This window comes from Schistocerca serialis, chromosome 3 (assembly GCF_023864345.2).
Source record: "Schistocerca serialis cubense isolate TAMUIC-IGC-003099 chromosome 3, iqSchSeri2.2, whole genome shotgun sequence".
Classification (NCBI taxonomy): domain Eukaryota; kingdom Metazoa; phylum Arthropoda; class Insecta; order Orthoptera; family Acrididae; genus Schistocerca; species Schistocerca serialis.
In genome coordinates this window covers 156,834,683-156,859,843 of record NC_064640.1, presented here as the reverse complement: position 1 = coordinate 156,859,843, position 25,161 = coordinate 156,834,683, and positions in this window count along the sequence as shown.

Sequence of the window (25,161 nt, the reverse complement as noted above, 5' to 3'; positions counted from 1 at the left end):
TGCCACGTCAGTACATAGAACTTTACTTTCGAATTCATTGAACACCTCTCGCATAGCCCTCCTCACACTACATTTCGCTTCGCGTAATTTTTGTTTGTGTGCAAGGCTTTTGCTATGTTTATGTTTGCTGTGAAGTTCCATTTGCTTCCGCAGCAGTTTCGTAACTCGGTTGTTGAACCACGGTGGCTCTGTTCAATCTCTTGCGACCTTGGTTGGCACATACTCTTCTAATGCATATTGTACGAATTTCTAATATGTTGTCGCCACATGTCGGTACTCTGTTTAACTGGTGAAGGTAGTTTTCAGATAATGCACTTAAAAATTTCACTGGATTCTTTGTCCCTGCCATCCGTTATTAACGCTTGAGTCTCCCAGTCTATATCCGGCAAATTAAAATCTCCACCCAGAACTATAACATGGTCGGGAAATCCACTCGAAGTGTTTTCCAAATTTTTCTTCAGGTGCTCTGCCACAACAGCTGCTGAGCCAGGGGGCCTATAGAGACATCCGATTACCGGGTTTGACCCTGTTATAGCCGTGACCTTCAGCTGAATCAGTACAGACGGAAAGCATATAGGATTAATTTGTTGATCGTCTGTCTATTCGACTATTAAGAACTCTTTATTTTTCAAGAACAAGTAGACGAATCAAGTTGAAATATACCTCCTACACTAATATACAGAGGGATTATAATTAAATTTAAACTTTCAAAGCACTGTAGAAAGAACACCACTGGTCAGAATGACGTCAAATTGCAACGGAATATTATCGGAGAAAGGAGAAAACGCATAGCAGAAGAAAAATAAATACACTACTGGCCATTAAAATTGCTACATCCAGAAGAAATGCAGATAATGAACGGGTATTCATTGGAGAAATATATTATACTTGAACTGACATGTGATTACATTTTCACCCAATTTGGGTGCATAGATCTTGAGAAATCAGTACCCAGAACAATCACTTATGGCCGTAATAACGGCCTTGATACGCCTGGGCATTGAGTCAAACAGAGCTTGGATGGCGTGTACAGGTATTGCTGCCCATGCAGCTTCAACACGATACCACAGTTCATCAAGAGTAGTGACTGGCGTATTGTGACGAGCCAGTTGCTCGGCCACCATTGACCAGACGTTTTCAATTGGTGAGAGATCTGGAGAATGTGCTGGCCAGGGCAGCAGTCAAACATTTTCTGTATCCAGAAAGGCCCGTACAGGACCTGCAACATGCGGTCGCGCATTATCCTGCTGAAATGTAGGATTTCGCAGGGACAGAACGGGGGTAGAACCACAGGTCGCAACACATCTGAAATGTAACGTCCACTGTTCAGAGTGCCGTCAATGCGAACAAGAGGTGACCGAAACGTGTAACCAATATCACCCCATACCATCACGCCGGGTGATACGCCAGTATGGCGATGACAAATACGCGCTTCTAATGTGCGCTCACCCCGATGTCGCCACTCACGGATGCGACCAACATCATGCTGTAAACAGAACCTGGATTCATCTGAAAAAATGACGTTTTGCCATTCGTGTATCCAGGTTCGTCGTTGAGTACACCATCGCATGCGCTCCTGTCTCTGATGCAGCGTCAAGGGGAACCGCAGCCATGGTATCCGAGCTGACAGTCCATGCTGCTGCAAACATCGTCGAACTGTTCGTGAAGATGGTTGTTGTCTTGAAAACGTCGCCATCTGTTGACTCAGGGATCTACACATGGCTGCACTATCCGTTACAGCCATGCGGATAAGATGCCTGTCATCTCGACCGCTAGTGATACGAGGCCGTTATTATCCATCACGGCGTTCCGTATAACCCTCTTGAACCCACCGATTCCGTATTCTGCTAATAGTCATTGGATCTCGACCAATGCGAGCAGCAATGTCGCCATACGATACACCGCAATCGCGATATGCTACAATCCGACCTTTATCAAAGTCGGAAACGTGATGGTAAGCATTTCTCCTCCTTACACGAGGCATCACAACAACGTTTCACCAGGCAACGCCGGTTAACTGCTGTTTGTGTATCAGAAATCGGTTGGAAACTTTCCTCATGTCAGCACGTTGTAGATGTCGCCACCGGCACCATCCTTGTGTCAATGCTCTGAAAAGCTAATCATTTGCATATCACAGCATCTTCTTCTTGTCGGTTAAATTTCGCGTCTGTAGCACGTCATCTTCGTGGTGTAGCAATTTTAATGGCCAGTATTGTAGATTTGTTACCGGTCAATTCGATAGGTACGGGAGTGTTACGGTCCTAAACTAGGACTACTTAAGGTGTAGAAAACAATTTGTGCGCGGAGGACTATTGAGGAAATTCACAGTACTGCCTTTTGCGGCAGATTGCAGAACAATTCTACGCTTCCAGTGTTCATCCTGCGTAAGGACTATAGGAAGAAAGCAACGGAGATTAAGGCTCGTGCAGAGATATACAGCATTTATTTCTCCCTTGCTCCGTTTGCAAGCAGCACAGTAGGAGTGGAAGCGAATAACAGTTGCAGAAAGTACGCGCGCCATGCGTTATAAAGAGGGTTTATTGGCCACTTCTTCACTGATGCGGAGAAAGCAATGGCTATCAGAGAACACTGTTTAGCTTTGAATATTTTCATAACTTTTTCATATGATTAATAATTTGTCAATTTTATCTCTTGAGTTTCGGATTCTTCCAGAAACACAGGCCTAGTTTGCTTCAAGGCAGTGTGACTCTTACTACAGATGTCATCGGGTGAAGAAGATGAACACGACTCTACTCATTCATGGACTGCTTCGCCACGGTTTCGAGACATGGCATGCCCATTGGACGCCACCACGCTGTACTCAAACATTTGTGGGAGTCAAACGTCACCACAAAAGCTTAACCCTCGTGATAAGATTTCTGAAATCAGTGACGTTTTCACTATTCCAGTCTCTTTAAGTTCGCGCTTTCCACACCCGTAATGGCATTGCCTGAAACAACCGCATTGCTCTAACGGAAAGAAATGGGCAGCTGGGTCATAATCGGCTCACTGCAACTACATACAGCAATGTTGCCAAATTACTCTTACAAAATGTCTCACTTAATTCCGTGTTCTGCTACTCCATATCCGGCTTTTTGAATCCAATGAATTTAGAATTAAAAATGCATTGAAGCTTTTGATATGAATCCTTTTAATAACTTGGGGTATGGTTTTATCCTGAGTGTGTTCAGGTTCATTGTATTGTTGCGTTAGGTATGATTTCTACTACCGATCTATTCAAACTGTTATGTATTTGAGTGCTGGAGGTACCAGGCTAAACATAAATCATTGGCTCAAATGGCTCTGAGCACTATGGGACTTGACATCTGAGGTCATCAGTCCCCTAGAACTTAGAACTACTTAAACCTAACTAACCTAAGGACATTACACACATCCATGCCCGAGGCAGGATTCGAACCTGCGACCGTAGCGGTTGCGCGGTTCCAGACTGCATAAGTCTTTCAAACAGTCGGGGACATAAATGTTAAACCAGACAGAGCCCAGCGCTACCTTGACAGGCTTAAGACAATGTAAGATCTGCAAGTGCCGCAGACGTTTCGTGTGTACGAGCTCATCGGCAAGTAGCAAATCTTGAGATTGAAGGTTTCTAGTTTCTAAACAGATGTTCGTTCCATCCGACGATTCATCCTAAATCCACGTGACAAACATTCAACAACAGAGCATCAAGGCGGCCGCTAAAGCGATCCTAAAGTTCGCAGTTCTACAACAACGGTAGAATTCCCCAGACGTTAGCTTGGTTGCACCTTGTGCTTTAAATACGGAAACAGCAAAGCTGGCCGAGTTTCCATATAAGCAAACCATTTGGCACTACGTGTAGGCGTACACTATCTGTAAAAAGGTTGACCATTAGATGCCACGACAGCGGGACATCTACATTTATACTCCGCAAGCCACCTAACGGTGTGTGGCGGAGGGCACTTTACCTGACACTGTCATTACCTCCCTTTCCTGTTCCAGTTGCGTATGGTTCGCGGGAAGAACGACTGCCGGAAAGCCTCCGTGCGCGTTGGAATCTCTCTAATTTTACATTCGTGATCTCCTCAGGAGGTATAAGTAGGAGGAAGCAATACATTCGATACCTCATCCAGAAACGCACCCTCTCGAAACCTGGACAGCAAGCTACACCGCGATGCAGAGCGCCTCTCTTGCAGAGTCTGCCACCTGAGTTTGCTAAACATCTCCGTAACGCTATCACACTTACCAAATAACCCTGTGACGAAACGCGCAGCTCTTCTTTGGATCTTCACTATCTCCTCTGTCAAAAAATGGCTCTGAGCACTATGGGACTTAACTACTGTGGTCATCAGTCCCCTAGCACATAGAACTACTTAAACCTAACTAACCTAAGGACATCACACACATCCATGCCCGTGGCAGGATTCGAACCTGCGACCGTAGCAGTCGCGCGGTTCCGGACTGCGCGCCTAGAACCGCTAGACCACCGCGGCCGGCTATCTCCTCTGTCAACCCGAACTGGTACGGATCCCACACTGATCAACAATACTCAAGTATAGGTCAAACGAGTGTTTTGTAAGCCACCTCCTGTGGTGATGGACTACATTTTATAAGGACTCTCCCAATGAATCTCAACCTGGTACCCGCCTTACCAACAATTAATTTTATATGATCATTCCACTTCAACTCGTTCCGTACGCATACTCCCAGATATTTTACAGAAGTAACTGCTACCAGTGTTTCTTCCGCTATCATATAATCATACAATAAAGGATCCTTCTGTCTATGTATTCTCAATACATTACATTTTTCTGGGTTAAGGGTCAGTTGTCACTCCCTCCGCCAAGTGCCTATCCGCTGCAGATCGTCCTGCATTTCGCTGCAATTTTCTAATGCTGCAACCTCTCTGTATACTACAGCATCATCCGCGAAACGCCGCATGGATCTTCCGACATTATCTACTAGGTCATTTATATATAATGCGAAAAGCAATGGTCCCATAACACTCCCCTGTGGCACGCCAGAGGTTACATTAAAGTCTCTAGACATCTCTCCATTGGTAACAACATTCTGTGTTCTGTTTGATAAAAACTTTTCAATCCAGCCACACAGCTGGTCTAATATGCCGTAGGCTCTTACTTTATCAGGCGACAGTGCGGAACTGTATCGAACGCCTTCCGGAAGTCAAGGAAAATGGCATCCACCTGGGGGCCTGTATATAATATTTTCTGGGTCTCATGAACAAATAAAGTGAGTTGTGTCTCACACGATCGCTTTTCCGGAATCCATGTTGATTCCTACATAGTAGATTCTGGGTTTCCAGAAATGACATGATACGCGAGCAAAAAACATGTTCTAAAATTCTACAACAGCTCGATGTCAGAGATATAGGCCTACAGTTTTGCGCATCTGCTCGACGACCCTTCTTGAAAACTGGAACTACCTGTGCTCATTTCCAATCATTTGGAACCTTCCGTTCCTCTAGAGACTTGCGGTACACGGCAGTTAGAAGGGGGGTTGGGTGGGGACAAGTTTTTCGCGTACTGTGTGTCGAATCGAATTGGTATCCCGTCAGGTCCAGTGGACTTTCCTCTGATGTGATTTCAGTTGCTTTTCTATTCCTTGGACACTTATTTCAATGTCACCGGGACACACCAGTATAAAAGGAAGCTGGAACAGAATGGGTTGGTCATGAAAATTCTGGGGAAGGAATCACTCATGAGATACAAAGTGCTACCAGAATTATCCATCACAATGGCTGTGGGTAGGGAGTTAAGAATAGTGGCGTACGGTGATCGAACAGCTCCTCGTAACCCATACATTTCTATAGTGAATGCTAAGCGACGCGTGAGATGTTGTAAGGAATAAGGCCAATAGACAGTGGATGACTGTAAACGGGTGATCTTGAGTGATGAATCACGCCATACCTTGTGGCAATCCAATGAAACGGTTTGTTTTGGCGGATGCCTGGAGAGTGTTACCTGCCATCATTTGTATTGTCAACGGTGAAGTAAAAAAAAATAAAAAACGCAATAGTACCGAGGAAATTGACGGAGATCCGAAATTTGGGTGAAGGTCACGGTTAAAGCAGGCGCAAACATGGTAACTGGGTGTCTCTATGTGCCCCCTAGCTCAGCTGCTGTTGTGGCAGAACACATGAAAGAAATTTTGGAAAATATTTCGAGTAGATTTAGGGACCATGTTATAGTTCTGGGTGGAGATTTTAATTTGCCGGATATAGACTGGGAGACTCAAACGTTAATAACGGATGGCAGGGACAAAGAATCCAGTGAAATTTTTAAGTGCATTATCTGAAAACTACCTTGAGCAGTTAAACAGAGAACCAACTGTGGCGATAACGTATTAGACCTTCTGGTGGCAAACAGACCAGAACTGTTTGAAACAGTTAATGCAGAACAGGGAATCAGAGATCATAAAGCGGTTACTGCATCGGTGATTTCAGCCGTAATGAGAAACATTTAAAAAGGTAGGAAGATTTTTCTGTTTAGCAAAAGTGACAAAAAGCAGATTTCAGAGTACTTGACGGCTCAACACAAAAGTTTTGTCTCAAGTACAGATAGTGATGAGGATCAGTGGAGAAAGTTCAAAACCATCGTGCAATACGCATTAGAAGAGTATGTGCCAACCAAGATCGCAAGAGATGGAATTGAGCCACCGTGGTTCAACAACCGAGTTAGAAAACTGCTACGAAGGCTAGGGAACTTCACAGCAAACATAAACATAGCAAAAGCCTTGCACACAAACAAAAATTACGCGAAGCGAAATGTAGTGTGAGGATAGCTATGCGAGAGGCGTTCAATGAATTTGAAAGTAAAGTTCTATGTAATGACTTGGCAGAAAATCCTAAGGAATTTTGGTCTAATGTCAAAGCGGTAGGTGGATCAAAACAAAATTTCCAGACACTCTGTGACCAAAATGGTACTGAAACAGAGGATGACAGACTAAAGGCCGAAATACTAAATGTCTTTTTCCAAAGCTGTTTCACAGAGGAAGACTGCACTGTAGCTCCTTCTCTAGATTGTCGCACAGATGACAAAATGGTAGATATCGAAATATACGAGAGAGGGATAGAGAAACAATTAAAATCGCTCAAAAGAGGAAAGGTCGCTGGACCTGATGGGATACCAGTTCAATTTTACACAGAGTACGCGAAGGAACTTGCCCCCCTTCTTCCAGCGGTGTACCATAGGTTTCTAGAAGAGCGTAGCGCTCCAAAGGATTGGAGAAGGGCACAGGTCATCCCAGTTATCAAGAAGGGACGTCGAACAGATGTGCAGAACTATAGACCTATATCTCTAACGTCGAGCAGTTGTAGAATTTTGGAACACGTATTATGTTCGAGTATAATGACTTTTTTGGGGACTAGAAATCTACTCTGTACGAATCAGCATGTGTTTCGAAAAAGACGATCGTGTGAAAGCCAGCTCGCGCTATTCGCCCACGAGACTCAGAGGGCCATTGACACAGGTTCCCAGGTAGATGCCGTGTTTCTTGACTTCCGTAAGGTGTTTCATACTGTTCCCCACAGCACTTTAATTTACAAAGTAAGAACACATGGACTATCAGACCAGTTGTGTGATTGGATTGAAGAGTTCCTAGATAACAGAACGCAGCATGACATTCTCAATGGAGAGAAGTCTTCCGAAGTAAGAGTGATTTCAGGTATGCTGCACGGGAGTGTTGTAGGACCGTTGCTATTCACAATATACGTAAATGACCTTGTGGATAACATCGGAAGTTCACTGAGGCTTTTTGCGGATGATTCTGTAGTAAATCGAGAGGTTGTAACAATGGAAAACTGTACTGAAATGCAGGAGGATCTGCAACGAATTGACGCGTGGTGCAGGGAATGGCAATTGAATCTCAATGTAGACAAGTGTAATGTGCTGCGAATACATAGAGAGAAAGGTACTTTATCATTTAGCTCTAGTATAGCAGGTCAGCAACTGGAAGCAGTTAATTCCATAGATTATCTGGGAGTAGGCATTAGGAGTGATTTAAAACGGAATGATCATATAAAGTTGATCGTCAGTAATGTAGATGCCAGATTGAGATTGATTGGAAGAATCCTAAGGAAATGCAATCCGAAAACAAAGGATGTAATTTACAGTACACTAGTTCGCCCACTGCTTGAATATTGCTCACCAGTGAGGGATCCGTACCAGAGAGGGTTGATAGAAGAGATAGAGAAGATCCAATGGAGAGCAGCGTGCTTCGGTACAGGATCATTTAGTTATCGCGAATGTATTACGGAGATGATAGATAAACTCCAGTGGAAGACTCTGCAGGAGAGACGCTCAGTACCTCGTTACGGGCTTTTGTTGAAGTTTCGAGAACATACCTTCACCGAGGAGTCAAGCAGTATATTGCTCCCTCCTACGTATATCTCGCGAAGAGGCCATGAGGATAAAATCAGAGAGATTAGAGCCCACACGGAATCATACCGACAATCTTTCTATCCACGAACAATATGAGACTGGAATAGAAGGGAGAACCGATAGAGGTACTCCAAGTACCCTACGCCACACACCGTCAGGTGGCTTGCGGAGTATGGATGTAGGTGTAGATGCACAGAGGAGGTGGTGATATGGTGTGGGAGCGTTTTTGATCGTTAGCTTGTGGTTCCCTTACTGCGCATAAGAAAACAAATGGTTCTAATGGCTCTGAGCACTATGGGACTTAACATGTGAGGTCATCAGTCCCCTAGAACTTAGAACTAATTAAACCTAACCAACCTAAGGACATCACACACATCCATGCCCCAGGCAGGATTCGAACCTGCGACCGTAGCAGTCGCGGCATAAGAAAACACTAGATGCGGCAGGTTATGAGCACATTTTGGAGAATTGTATACTGCATTCGATAGAGGAACGTTTGTGTGACGGTGATTGTTTGTATCAGCTTGATAATGCGCTCTGTCATGAAGCAGCATCTGTGAGACAGTGGTCTGCGGATAATAACATTCCTGAATTTGATTGGCCCGTCCGGAGACGCCACCTGAACCCTACGGAACACTTTTGTATGAGTTAGAACGTCATCATCGCTTCGTGCTCCAGCGTCCAACGGCACCATCTTCTTTGGATTTGGCTCTTGAGGGACAACAAGCTTCCATTCTTGCACAGACATTCAGTCACCTCACTGAGTGTCACCAGAAGAGTTCATACCTGCATACCTGTCATAAATATGAAGGATGGACACACTTCATGTTAATATCCACTAATTGGTGTATGGGGTGCTACGTACGTGGCGAGTATTACCCCTTGAGCGCTTAGATGTGTGGTGAACTATGCAGAGGTGGTCGCTCCAAGTTCTCTGAGGTTGGTGTTCGTTACGAAATGTCGTTGTCAGCTTGTATAACAAAACTGACATGAAGTTCGCAACAGAAGGTTGTGAACCGTTTAAAATATGTGATCTGTTGGCAATGCATTATCAGCTCTGGAGAGTGTATTGACAGACATGAGGAACGTGTTGGCAACTCTTTGAAACGGATGGTGAATTGTTACAAATGTATCATAGCCAGTTCGAAATATATTTTAAGTTGTTGAAAATGCGTTTTATATCCTTTCAGGTGGGAACATTGTTGTCACCTACCGTGAATGTAAGGGTAGAATTCAGCATTTGATGCGTATTTGACAGTATCAATACATTATTGGTGTATATGTGAGTAGCAAATTTTGTATGATCTTAGAGAGGGAATTTTCTGCAATAGTAATTCGGCAATATAAGGTCCATACCTTCTAACTCTAGTTTACGATGGAAGACTTATATACACACTAATTAGCACTTAGAATGGTAGAATATAACGGGAAAATATTTAAAAAATGTTCAAATGTGTGTGAAATCGTATGGGACTTAATTGTTAAGGTCATCAGTCCCTAAGCTTACACACTACTTAACCTAAATTATCCTAAGGACATACACACACACATCCATGCCAGAGGGAGGACTCGAACCTCCGCCCGAACCAGCCGCACAGTCCATGACTGCAGCGCCTCAGACCGCTCGGCTAATCCCGCACGGCGGGAAAATATTTAAAAAATATACAGGTCACATGAATTCAGTATATCTGTGATTCATGTTTATAGCAGAAGTAAAAATGTCACAAGCCCCCATCGCCATTTATAGCAAATTTCTGACCGATTTTAAGAAAATTTCCAGCCTCCCTTTCTAGCAGCTAGCCATTTATGGCGTACACACAATTGACTGACACGTTTGTGAAACATTTTTGAATAATAATTCCTGATATGAGTCGCGACGTTAAATTTGTGATGTATGTAACAGACCTTATCTCATGTGGGCAGCTGAATTAAACACAACACTATTGTATTTACTGATAGGTTTCAAACAGTAGGAAGAAGTATGCACCACAACAGACTGGAGGACCAAGTGTTTGAGGGGAAGTTCACGTGCCACTTGTTAAGTGGATGGACTACGCTCAAGATGGATCTATATTCTTAGTGCGCTATAAATTTGATGTAAAATAAACAGTAATTGGAAGTGCAGGGAAGCTAAGATGAAATGGTTGCATAAAAAATGTGATGAAATGGAAAAAGAAATGGCTGTCGGAAGGAAAGTCAGAACAACCTTCGGTGAAATTAAAAGTAAGGGTGGTAACATTAAGAGTGCAACGGGAATTCCACTGTTAAATGCACAGAGAGAGCGGATAGGTGTATAGAGTCCACTGAAGGCCTGTATGAAGGGGGGGTGGGGGGGAGGATTTGTCTGATATGATAGAACAAGAAACAAGAGTCGATTTAGAAGAGATAGAGGATCCAGTATTAGAATCAGAACTTAAAATAGCTTTGGAGGACCTAAAATCAAATAAGGCAGAAGGGATAGGTCACATTCCATCCTAATTTCTATAATTATTGGGGGAAGTGACAACAAAATAGCTATTCACGTTGTGATGTAGAATGTATAAGTCTGGCGACATACCATCTGACTTTCGGAAAAATCTCATCCACACAATTCCGAAGACTGCAAGAGCTGCCAGTTGCGAGACTTATCGCACAATCAGCTTAACAGGTCATGCATCCAAGTTGCTGACAAGAATAATATACAGAAGAATGGAAAATAAAATTGAGGATGTGTTATATGACGATCCGTTTGGCTTTAGGAAAGGTAAAGGCATCAGAGAGGCAATTATAACGTTGCGGTTGATAATGGAAGCAAGACTAAAGAAAAATCAGAACGTTATCATAGGACGTGACGACCTGGAAAAAGCGTTCGACAACGTAAAATGGAGCAGGATGTTCGAAATTATGAGAATAATAGGGATAAGCTATACGGAGAGACGTGTAATACACAATATGTACAAGAGCCAAGAGAGAATAATAATAGTGTGCTTGTATTTAAAAAAAAAAAAAAAGGTGTAAGACAGGGATGCAGTCTTTCGCCCCTACTGTTCAATCTATACATCGAAGAAGCAATGATGGAAATGAAAGAAAGGTTCAGGAGTGGGATTAAAATTCAAGGTGAAAGGACATCAATGAAGAGATTCGCTGATGACATTGCTATCCTGAGTGAAAGTGAAGAAGAATTGTATGATCTGCTGAATGAAATGTACAGTCTAATGGGTACAGAATATGGATTGAGACTAAATCGAAGAAAGACTAAAGTAATGAGAAGTAGCAGAAATGAGAACCGAGAGAAGCATAACGTGGTCATGAAGTTAAGGAATTCTGCTACCTAGGCAGCAAAATGACCAATGACGGACGGAGCAAAAAGGACATCAAAAGCAGACTAGTACTGGCAAGCAGGGCATTCCTGACCGAGAGGCGTCTACTAGTATCAAACATAGACCTTAATCTGAGGAAGAAATTTTTGAGAATGTACGTTTGGAGCACAGCATTATATGGTAGTGAAACATGGAGTGTGGGAAAAACGGAACGGAAGAGAGTCGAAGCTTTTGAGATGTGGGACTACAGACGAATATTGAAAATTAGGTGGACTGGTAAGGTAAGCAATGATGAGGTTCTGCGCAGAATCGGGTAGGAAAGGAATAAGTGGAAAACACTGACAACGAGAAGGGACAGCATCTCAGGACATCTGTTAAGACATCAGGGAATTACTTCTATCGTACTAGTTGGAGCTATAGAGGGAAAGAAACAGTAGAGAAAGACAGATATTGGAATACATCCACAAAATAATTGAGGACGTAGGTTGCAAGTGCTACTCTAAGATGAAGAGGTTAGCACAGGAGAGGAATGTGTGGCCGAAAAAGTCACAAGGCTGAAGACGCAAAAATAAACAAATAATCATCGATTAACCCAAAACGTGTGTATGTATTGAGGTATGTCAAGGAGAATGCTGACAGAGGTGTGGAAGGAACACTTCCAAGAGATGTGAGTCCAAGAAGAAACGCGAACATTTTGCGAGAGAGATTGTCGTTGTATTTCCCACATACACAGCTGATTGTCTTGGTACACGAATGTGTAATATGAATCTTTTATAATCGAAAACTTAATTTTCGCTATTATGTAGAATTATTTTTCTCTTGTGGCTGAAAGTGTACGACGTTTGTGACACTGCATGCATACTAAATTTATCGGGGACTGCTGCTCAAGAAATAGTCACGCAAATTCAATGTCTCTGTATACCACGTTAATAGTTTATGCATAACAACCATAATTTGATATAACCGAATTAATATTTGATGAAAATCGTTAATGATTCTCCTTACATAGGTTGCAAACTATCAGGAGTGATAGCAATCTCTGCTGTGCGGGGAATCGTTAAATTGCATCAGGGGTCGTGAAGTATAACCTATGAGAATGGGCATGTATATATAGTGTGTTGTGTATGGATTTATTTTTCATTTATTTATTTACTGCACTTGGCTATCACATGACTTTAGAACGCCTCTCCCAGGTGATACTGATAATGGAGAGTTCAATTTTTATTCTAATGCTTTTTTTCGACAAATATCATTGCGAAATTCAGCCTATGTCACTTGGTCACTTCAGAGGGCTTTAGAACGGAAAATTATGAAACTGGGTGTGTTGTCAGGAAAGATCCTCGGTCATGGCAAAACTTCTTCTTTTGACTACTTAATTTCTCTCAAGATTAAAATATCACAAAATGTATTACACAACAGTTTATAAAACCCCAATTTCACAACATTTATAACATATTAGTTTCTTGCGAAATATTCTGCTAATTTGATGATAATTTATCGACTGACGACACGAACGTCGCTTTTGAGCTAGCGGTGAATCAACTTATGCAATGTGTACCGAAAGCTGATAAGTAATCGGTCGTTGTTCATGAAAACCTCGTTTAAAGAGGGCATTTAATGATTTGTACGCGTTATCACGTGCACATGCAAGAGTACGCGTGTGCCTTGACTTTTTCCTGCACGAATACCACGAGAGAGATATGCACAGTCAGAAGGATACGCAGCATCCGCGTTTTGTTTGATCGGAGGGACATACGTCAAACCGCAGATTCCATGGATTGCAGAGAGACACACGAGCGACAGAACAGATTTGGTTTCACAATGACCCTCTCAGCCAAGGCCATTCCACATATGCGGGTTTTGTAATGGACACGGCCTCTCGTATTGGATATTTATCTACATACGTCATAAGCATTCTTGCCGCGGAGCGCGGTATTTGCATAACTGACGGCGTGATGTATCGTGCCGCGAGCATATTTGCAGATGTGCGTTACCTGCGCTAGCGCCAGGCACCTGCGGCTGTGCCCTAAATTACATACCGGCACTGCACGCGGACGTGGACAAGGACCATTGTGTGCAGCAGTTCACATCGAAACAGAGCGCATACACCTCTTCTGTGATCACGGTCATTGGTGGAATCATTACGATCCTGGTATTTAAAAAGACGACGCTTCGCAGTTCCAAGTTCGGCTAAGAAAGAGGTACATGCAATATGATGTGAAAACAACGAACAATTTACTTCAGAACTACCTTCTCAGAAACCACCGGAAAAAAATAGAAAAAGATCGATGGATGGGAAATTCATTGCTGTACAAAAAAAGTTATGTGAATTCCCTCTTTAAAACTTAAATGAAAATAATAATAAAAACGAAGCACCAAGGAACAATTACCATAATGGGACCGAAATTGTTAGATTTCATGAACATGTAAAGACAAACAAATGATTACAGCTTCATACGTGTGCTTCCTGCCGCCGTTGGATAAGCAGCTGCCGCAGCAAGTCGTATACTTATACCTCACTCATTTGTTACATAGTTTAATTCTTAATTTCTTTGCGTGTTTTTGGTACTTGCACTGTTTAATTCATAAATTTCGGGCGTTTTATAGTAGTTGAGAGTTGTAGCATCGCGTTTTAGTACCCGAATAGTGCAAAATCGCGTAGTCTCCTTCCGCCGCCGAGCAGTGTGTCAGCAGTGCGCAAGTAGCAGCATTACTGCATTTACTAGGCAATCTTGTATTTTAATAACCGTTTAAATTTTGTGTCCATTTGTTTGCGCTCTCTGTACATTAGTTCAGACGTTCTTTGCACAACAATTTTTAGCATGGATAGGGACTGCAACTGCTGTGTTCGGATGCAGGCTGAGTTGGCATCCCTTCGCTCTCAGCTTCAGGCAGTGTTGGCTTCGGTCACATAGCTTGAGGCTGTTGCCAATGGGCATCACTGTGGGGGTCTGGATGGGGGTTTGTCGGGGACGGCCAGCTCGTCCCACGCATCCCCCGATCGGACTACGACTGTGGTTGCCCGGGATACTGCCCGCATTGAGGCTGATCCCTCACCTGTGGTAGAGTGGGAGGTCGTCTCAAGGTGTGTCAGGGGGCGAAAGACATTCCGGAGGGCTGAACGGAAGGCCTCTCCAGTTTGTCTGACGAACCGGTTTCAGGCTCTGTCTCAGGCTGATACTGATCTTTGGCCTGACATGGCTGCTTGTCCTGTTCCAGAGGTTGCCCCTCAGTCTGCAAGATCCGGGCGGTCGCACAGGGTGGGCTTACTGGTAGTTGGGAGCTCCAACGTCAGGTGTGTAATGGGGCCCCTTAGGGATATTGCAGCAAGAGAGGGGAAGAAAACCAATGTGCACTCCGTGTGCATACTGGGGGGAGTCATTCCACATGTGGAAAGGGTCCTTCCGGATGCCATGAAGGGTACAGGGTGCACCCATCTGCAGGTGGTCCCTCATGTCAGCACCAATGATGTGTGTCGCTATGGATCGGAGGAAATCCTCTCTGGCTTCCGGCGGCTATCTGATTTGGTGAAGACTGCCAGTCTCGCTAGCGGGATGAAAGCAGAGCTCACCATCTGCAGCATCGTCAACAGGACTGACTGCGGACCTTTGGTACAGAGCCGAGTGGAGGGTCTGAATCAGAGGCTGAGACGGTTCTGCAACCATGTGGGCTGCAGATTCCTGGACTTGCGTCATAGGGTAGTGGGGTTTCGGGTTCCGCTGGATAGGTCAGGAGTCCACTACACGCAACAAGCGGCTACACGCGTGTGGCGTGGGCTGGGCGGTTTTTTAGGTTAGGTGGCCTTGGGCAAGTACAGAAAGGGCAACAGCCTCAACGGGTGCGGGGCAAAGTCAGGACATGCGGGGACCAAGCTGCAATCGGTATTGTAATTGTAAACTGTCGAAGCTGCGTTGGTAAAGTACCGGAACTTCAAGCGCTGATAGAAAGCACCGAAGCTGAAATCGTTATAGGTACAGAAAGCTGGCTGAAGCCAGAGATAAATTCTGCCGAAATTTTTACAAAGGTACAGACGATGTTTAGAAAGGATAGATTGCATGCAACCGGTGGTGGAGTGTTCGTCGCTGTTAGTAGTAGTTTATCCTGTAGTGAAGTAGAAGTGGACAGTTCCTGTGAATTATTATGGGTGGAGGTTACACTCAACAACCGAGCTAGGTTAATAATTGGCTCCTTTTACCGACCTCCCGACTCAGCAGCATTAGTGGCAGAACAACTGAGAGAAAATCTGGAATACATTTTACATAAATTTTCTCAGCATGTTATAGTCTTAGGTATAGATTTCAATTTACCAGATATAGACTGGGACACTCAGATGTTTAGGACGGGTGGTAGGGACAGAGCATCAAGTGACATTATACTGAGTGCACTATCCGAAAATTACCTCGAGCAATTAAACAGAGAACCGACTCGTGGAGATAATATCTTGGACCTACTGATAACAAGCAGACACGAACTTTTCGACTCTGTATGTGCAGAACCCTACCCCCCCCCCCCCCCCCCCCATTAACCATGATGGACCTTGCCGTTGGTGGGGAGTCTTGCGTGCCTCAGCGGTACAGATAGCCGTACCGTAGGTGCAACCACAACGGAGGGGTATCTGTTGAGAGGCCAGACAAACGTGTGGTTCCTGAAGAGGGGCAGCAGCCTTTTCAGTAGTTGTAAGGGCAACAGTCTGGATGATTGACTGATCTGGCCTTGTAACAATAACCAAAACGGCCTTGCTGTGCTGGTACTGCGAACGGCTGTAAGCAAGGGGAAACTACAGCCGTAATTTTTCCCGAGGGCATACAGCTTTACTGTATGATTACATGATGATGGCGTCCTCTTGGGTAAAATATTCCGGAGGTAAAATAGTCCCCCATTCGGATCTCCGGGCGGGGACTACTCAAGAGGATGTCGTTATCAGGAGAAAGGAAACTGGCGTTCTACGGATCGGAGCGTGAAATGTCAGATCCCTTAATCGGGCAGGTAGGTTAGACAATTTAAAAAGGGAAATGGATAGGTTGAAGTTAGATATAGTGGGAATTGGTGAAGTTCGGTGGCAGGAGGAACAAGACTTCTGGTCAGGTGACTACAGGGTTATAAACACAAAATCAAATAGGGGTAATGCAGGAGTAGATTTAATAATGAATAGGAAAATAGGAATGCGGATAAGCTACTACAAACAGCATAGTGAACGCATTATTGTGGCCAAGATAGATACGAAGCCCACACCTACTACAGTAGTACAAGTTTATATGCCAACTAGCTCTGCAGATGACGAAGAAATTGAAGAAATGTATGATGAAATAAAAGAAATTATTCAGATTGTGAAGGGAGACGAAAATTTAATAGTCATGGGTGACTGGAATTCGAGTGTAGGAAAAGGGAGAGAAGGAAACATAGTAGGTGAATATGGATTGGGGCTAAGGAATGAAAGAGGAAGCCGCCTGGTAGAATTTTGCACAGAGCACAACGTAATCATAACTAACACTTGGTTTAAGAATCATGAAAGAAGGTTGTATACATGGAAGAACCCTGGAGATACTAAAAGGTATCAGATAGATTATATAATAGTGAGACAGAGATTTAGGAACCAGTTTTAAATTGTAAGACATTTCCAGGGGCAGATGTGGACTCTGACCACAATCTATTGGTTATGACCTGTAGATTAAAACTGAAGAAACTGCAAAAAGGTGGGAATTTAAGGAGATGGGACCTGGATAAACTGAAAGAACCAGAGGTTGTACAGAGTTTCAGGGAGAGCATAAGGGAACAATTGACAGGAATGGGGGAAAGAAATACAGTAGAAGAAGAATGGGTAGCTTTGAGGGATGAAGTGGTGAAGGCAGCAGAGGATCAAGTAGGTAAAAAGACGAGGGCTAGTAGAAATCCTTGGGTAACAGAAGAAATATTGAATTTAATTGATGAAAGGAGAAAATATAAAAATGCAGTAAATGAAGCATGCAAAAAGGAATACAAACGTCTCAAAAATGAGATCGACAGGAAGTGCAAAATGGCTAAGCAGGGATGGCTAGAGGACAAATGTAATGAAGTAGGGGACTATCTCACTAGGGGTAAGATAGATACTGCCTACAGGAAAATTAAAGAGACCTTTGGAGATAAGAGAACGACTTGTATGAATATCAAGAGCTGAGATGGAAACCCAGTTCTAAGCAAAGAAGGGAAAGCAGAAAGGTGGAAGGAGTTTATAGAGGGTCTATACAAGGGCGATGTGCTTGAGGACAATATTATGGAAATGGAAGAGGATGTAGATGAAGATGAAATGGGAGATGTGATACTGCGTGAAGAGTTTGACAGAGCACTGAAAGACCTGAGTCGAAACAAGGCCCCTGGAGTCGACAACATTCCATTGGAACTACTGACGGCCTTGGGAGAGCCAGTCCTGATTAAACTCTACCATCTGGTGAGCAAGATGTATGAAACAGGCGAAATACCCTGAGACTTCAAGAAGAATATAATAATTCCAATCCCAATGAAAGCAGTTGTTAACAGATGTGAAAATTACCGAACTATCAGTTTAATAAGTCACAGCTGCAAAATACTAACACGAATTCTTTACAGACGAATGGAAAAACTATTAGAAGCTAACCTCGGGGAAGATCAGTTTGGATTCCGTAGAAACACTGGAACACGTGAGGCAATACTGACCTTACGACTTATCTTAGAAGAAAGATTAAGGAAAGGCAAACCAACGTTTCTAGCATTTGTAGACTTACAGAAAGCTTGACAATGTTGACTGGAATACTCTCTTTAAAATTATAAAGGTGGCAGGGGTAAAAAACAGGGAGCGAAAGGCTATTTACAATTTGTACAGAAACCAGATGGCAGTTATAAGAGTCGAGGGACATGAAAGGGAAGCAGTGGTTGGGAAGGGAGTAAGACAGGGTTATAGCCTCTCCCCGATGTTGTTCAATCTATATATTGAGCAAGTAGTAAAGGAAACAAAAGAAAAATTCGGAGTAGGTATTAAAATTCATGGAGAAGAAACAAAAACTTTGAGGTTCGCCGATGACATTGTAATTCTGTCAGAGACAGCAAAGGACTTGGAAGAGCAGTTGAATGGAATGGACAGTGTCTTGAAAGGAGGATATAAGATGAACATCAACAAAAGCAAAACAAGGATAATGGAATGTAGTCTAATTAAGTCGGGTGATGCTGAGGGAATTAGATTAGGAAATGAGGCACTTAAAGTAGTAAAGGAGTTTTGCTATTTGGGGAGCAAAATAACTGATGATGGTCGAAGTAGAGAGGATATAAAAAGTAGACTGGCAATAGCAAGGAAAACGTTTCTGAAGAAGAGAAATTTGTTAACATCCAGTATTGATTTAAGTGCCAGGAAGTCATTTCTGGAAGTATTCGTATGGAGTGTAGCCATGTATGGAAGTGAAACATGGACGATAAATAGTTTGGACAAGAAGAGAATAGAAGCTTTCGAAATGTGGTGCTACAGAAGAATGCTGAAGATTAGATGGGTAGATCACATAAATAATGGGGAAGTATTGAATAGGATTGGGGAGAAGAGAAGTTTGTGGCACAACTTGACCAGAAGAAGGGATCGGTTGGTAGGACATGTTCTGAGGCATCAAGGGATCACCAATTTAGTAATGGAGGGCAGCGTTGAGGGTAAAAATCGCAGAGGGAGACCAAGAGATGAATACACTAAGCAGATTCAGAAGGATGTAGGTTGCAGTAGGTACTGGGTGATGAAAAAGCTTGCACAGGATAGAGTAGCATGGAGAGCTGCATCATACCAGTCTCAGGACTGAAGACCACAACAACAACAACATGTACAGAACAGAGAATCGGTGATCATAAGGCCGTTGCAGCATCCCTGAATATGTAAGTTAATAGGAACATAAAAAAAGGGAGGAAGGTTTATCTGTTTAGCAAGAGTAATAGAAGGCAGATTTCAGACTACCTAACGGATCAAAACGAAAATTTCTGTTCCGACACTGACAATGTTGAGTGTTTATGGAAAAAGTTCAAGGCAATCGTAAAATGCGTTTTAGACAGGTACGTGCCGAGTAAAACTGTGAGGGACGGGAAAAACCCACCGCGGTACAACAACAAAGTTAGGAAACTACTGCGAAAGCAAAGAGAGCTTCACTCCAAGTTTAAACGCAGCCAAAACCTCTCAGACAAACAGAAGCTAAACGATGTCAAAGTTAGCGTAAGGAGGGCTATGCGTGAAGCATTCAGCGAATTCGAAAGTAAAATTCTATTTACCGACTTGACAGAAAATCCTAGGAAGTTCTGGTCTTACGTTAAATCAGTAAGTGGCTCGAAACAGCAGATCCAGACACTCCGGGATGATGGTGGCATTGAAACAGATGATGACACGCGTAAAGCTGAAATACTAAACACCTTTTTCCAAAGCTGTTTCGCAGAGGAAGACCGCACTGCAGTTCCTTCTCTAAATCCTCGCACAAACGGAAGAATGGCTGACATCGAAATAAGTGTCCAATGAATAGAAAAGCAACTGGAATCACTCAACAGAGGGAAGTCCACTGGACCTGACGGGATACCAATTCGATTCTACACAGAGTACGCGAAAGAACTTGCCCCCCTTCTAACAGCCATGTACCGCAAGTCTCTAGAGGAACGGAAGGTTCCAAATGACTGGAAAAGAGCACGGGTTGTCCCAGTCTTCAAGAAGGGTCGTCGAGCAGATGCGCAAAACTATAGACCTATATCTCTGACGTCGATCTGTTGTAGAATTTTACAACATGTTTTTTGCTCGAGTATCATGTCGTTTTAGGAAACCCAGAATTTACTATGTAGGAATCAACATGGATTCCGGAAACAGCGATCGTGTGAGACACAACTCGCTCTATTTGTTCATGAGACCCAGAAAATATTATATACAGGTTCCCAGGTAGATGCTATTTTTTTTTACTTCCGGAAGGCGTTCGATACAGTTCCGCACTGTCGACTGATGAAGAAAGTAAAAGCCTACGGAATATCAGACCAGCTGTGTGGCTGGATTGAAGAGTTTTTAGCAAACAGAACACAGCATGTTGTTACCAATGGAGAGACGTCTATAGACGTTAATGTAACCTCTGGCGTGCCACAGGGGAGTGTTATGGGACCATTGCTTTTCACAATATATATAAATGACCTAGTAGATAGTGTCGGAAGTTCCATGCGGCTTTTCGCGGATTATGCTGTAGTATACAGAGAAGTTGCAGCATTAGAAAATTGTAGCGAAATGCAGGACGATCTGCAGCGGATAGGCACTTGGCGGAGGGAGTGGCAACTGACCCTTAACATAGACAAATGTAATGTATTGCGAGTACATAGAAAGAAGGCTCCTTTATTGTATGATTATATGATAGCGGAAAAAACACTGGTAGCAGTTACTTCTGTAAAATATCTGGGAGTACGCGTGCGGAACGATCTGAAGTGGAATGATCATATAAAATTAATTGTTGGTAAGGCGGGTACCACGTTGAGATTCATTGGGAGAGTCCTTAGAAAATGTAATCCATCAACAAAGGAGATGGCTTACAAAACACTCGTTCGACCTATACTTGAGTATTGCTCATCAGTGTGGGATCCGTACCAGATCGGGTTGACGGAGGAGATAGAGAAGATCCAAAGAAGAGCGGCGCGTTTCGTCACAGGGTTATTTGGTAAGCGTGATAGCGTTACGGAGATGTTTAACAAACTCAAGTGGCAGACTCTGCAAGAGAGGCGCTCTGCATCGCGGTGTAGCTTGCTCGCCAGGTTTCGAGAGGGTGCGTTTCTGGATGAGATATCGAATATATTGCTTCCCCCTACTTATACCTCCCGAGGAGATCACGAATGTAAAATTAGAGAGATTAGAGCGCGCACGGAGGCTTTCAGACAGTCGTTCTTCCCGCGAACCATACGCGACTGTAACAGGAAAGGGATGTAATGACAGTGGCACGTAAAGTGCCCTCCGCCACACACCGTTTGGTGGCTTGCGGAGTATAAATGTAGATGTAGATGGAAATTCGATGATTTCTTCAAGACAAAAAGCTTCACTAACGAGTTGCCTCATCTCTGGTCCTGCTGCAATCACTTATTCGCTTTTCATTGATTGGCACAGTTGTTGGATGTCACCCTGACGGAGATCGTGGCTAATCTGTCCATTTGACGCATTAGATCACCAAAATCCCGAGCTGGTTCAAGGGACCTGCCCATAGTGTTCCAAACGTTCACTGTTGGGGAGAGATCCGGCAACCATTCTGGCCGAAGTACAGTTCGGCAAGCCCGAAGTAGTAGTAACACTTGTCGTGTGCGAGGGGGCCTTGTGTTACTGAAATGTAAGTCCAGAATGGCATGCCATGAAGGGCCACCGAACGGGGTGTGTCGACGTACCGCTGTGCTGTCGGCATTCCATGGATGACAGCTAAAGGGGTCCGGCTACGAAAAGAAATGAGATCTCACACTATCAGTTCTTGTTGTCGGTTCGTATGGTGGACTACAGTCGGATTAGTATCGCACCGCTGATTAAAGCGTCTCCAGACAAGTCTACGGTTTGGAATCTCATTGACTGGAGTAGAACTGTCTTCAGTGACAACTCCCGCTCCGAACTGAGCCCCGATGACCGACGAAGACGTGTGATCAGTCGCCCTAGACAATAGCGTGATACCAGTCCGAGTGCTGCTCACAGTTTGGGCCGATTACCAGGAGTGATGGTGTGGGGTGCCATTTCTTTTCGTAAGAGGTCCCCTTTGGCTGTCATCCATGGCACTCCTACAGTATGGAACCTCGCGACCGCTAAGGTCGCAGGTTCGAATCCTTCCTCGGGCATGGGTGTGTGTGATGTCCTTAGGTTAGTTATGTTTAAGTAGTTCTGAGTTGTAGGGGACTGATGACCTCAGAAGTTAAGTCCCATAGTGCTCAGAGCCATTTGAACCATGGCACCCCTACAACACAGCGGTACGTTGACGATATTCTACGCCCCGTTCTGTTGCCCTTCATGGCATCCCATCCTGGACTTGCATTTCATCAACATAATGTCTACCCGCACACGGCGAGAGTTACTACTATTTGTCTTCACGCTTGTCAGACCCTACCTTGGCCAGAAAGATGGCCAGATCTCTTCCCAGTTGACAATGTTTGGAGTATTATGGGCAGGGCCTTTCAACCAGCTCGGGATTTTGACGATCTAAGGTGCCAATTGGACAGTATTTGGCACGATATCCATCCAGACTCAACACATACATGAACCAAAACATTACGATCACTACACACAGCGAGATATAACGCCGCCAGTTGGTGCTGTGGGCACGTGGCACGGTAAGGAAAGTATACTGACGTGACAGGAGACGGTGAGATAGCGATATGCACATATATAGATGGTGTTAGTTTCCGTATACGAAGTATAAATGGACAGTTCAATGGTGGAGCTGGCATTTGTACTCCGGTGATTCATGTTGTAACGAAACAGGCTGTATTGGGTCATGTGGAGCACCCGATACAGCCGGTTTCTTAGTATGCGATACACGCTAAAACAGATGTGGGTAGCGTATAACGACTCTTAGTGAATAAAGTCACTTAGTGCAACATTGTCAAATAGTTGTAACGAAAATGTTAAACTGTGTCACAGACCACTTAATGTACGCTCTCAATCAGGTAAAATAGTGTACCGTTAGGATAAGTCATTATCACTTTGACATGAATTTCTGGTTGTGTTGAAGAGAAAGAACAAGTTCTGGAATTAGTGTTATTAGTGTACAAATGTTAGTAACCTTTTTCATTCAGTTTTGTAGTTATAATTCAATTAGTAAAATTCATTGTTTACCACAACGCAAATTAACTGTGTAAATCATTAATTTTGGAAAAGCTTAACATTTATGTATCTTTGCAAGTCAGGACAACATATTCTTACGGAAATCACCAACCAAAAATATGTAATTAAACTCGTAATTAATTTTTATGGAACATTCTATAGAGAAATTCAATGCAATGTCCACTTATTACGAAAACTAGAGAAGATTCGGCTAAACTGGAGACATAACCTGATTCAGAAAGACGATTTGTATAGTAAATAATGTTAGAAAAACGATTCATTAATTTTTTGTAGGACGATTTAAAGATTTTGTGATGTACGTAATTATTCGGCATTTTAGCCTTCAAATGTTGTAAAAAGTCTTTTTGAACGTTTGAACTGTAATTTTGAAGTTGTAGAAATATTTGGATTGGATTGTTTGGGGGAAGAGACCATATAGCGAGGTCATCGGTCTCATCGGATTAGGGAAGGACGGGGAAGGAAGTCGACCGTGCCCTTTCAAAGGAGCCATCCCGGCATTTTCCTGGAGTGATTTAGGGAAATCACGGAAAACCTAAATCAGGATGGCCGGACGTGGGATTGAACCGTCGTCCTCCCGAATGCTGTAGAAATATTACCAGCTCAAAGTTGTTTAATAAAATCGCATAATTGATTAAATTACGTAAATATATTCGAGAATGTTCTGGAGTGAAGAATAAGAAATTAATTGTTAACAGTATGTATGCTTCAAAATGGCACTTTGAAAGATCGTTAACTTCGGAAATATGCATTATCATTGTACGCCTTTTAACATCTACTAAAACTCCGTAATGTCAGTTTTTTCTGGATTAGCTTATTGCAATTGTAACATCAAACATGAAATAACATAATAATATCAGAGAACGTAATTCTTAAAAGATGTATAAATACACCTCGTCCAAAGCCCCGGAGGGCGTGCGGTTGGAGTACTAGCTGGTGTGTTCTGGTGCCTGTAAAGTTGTGACAAATAAACAAGTGTTGTCAACAGATTAACTAGTGTGCGTCTGGTAGTGACACAAGACTTTCTGCAGCGAAGTCATCACCTCCAAAAATGTAAAACATGGCACGATCAGCTGTACTATGTTAAACCTGAATTGATGGGATTGCTACGTTAGATTTAGTGGTATGAGAAGTCACGTTAGATTTGGCTTTGGAGCTGGGCTTCTGGACCTGGTTACGTTTTAACGTGAAATGGTTTCTGACGTGATTACGACCTCACAGCGGACAGAAATTAACAGACTTATACGCGAAGGAAATCGTTAGGGAATTCAGTGTTCTGGGATCCACAGTGTCAAGAGTGTGCCGGGAATATCACGCTTCACGCATTACCTCTCACTACAGACAACGTAGTGGCCGAAGGCCTTCACTTAACCACCGATAGCAGCAGCGTTTGAGTAGAGTCGTTAGTGCTAACAGACAAGCAACACTGCGTGAAATAACCGCAGAAATCAATGTGCGAAGGAGTGACGGACGTATCTGTTCGGAGAGTTGGGCGAAATTTGGCGATGACCAACGCGAGTGCCTTTGCTAACAGCACGATATCGCCTGCACGTCCTCTCCTGGGCTGGTGAGCATATCAATTGGGCCATAGACTATGGGAAAACCGTAGCCTGGCCAAATGTGTCCCGATTTCAGTTGGTAAGAGCCCTTGGTAGGGTTCCGGTGTGGCGCAGACCCCACGAAGCCC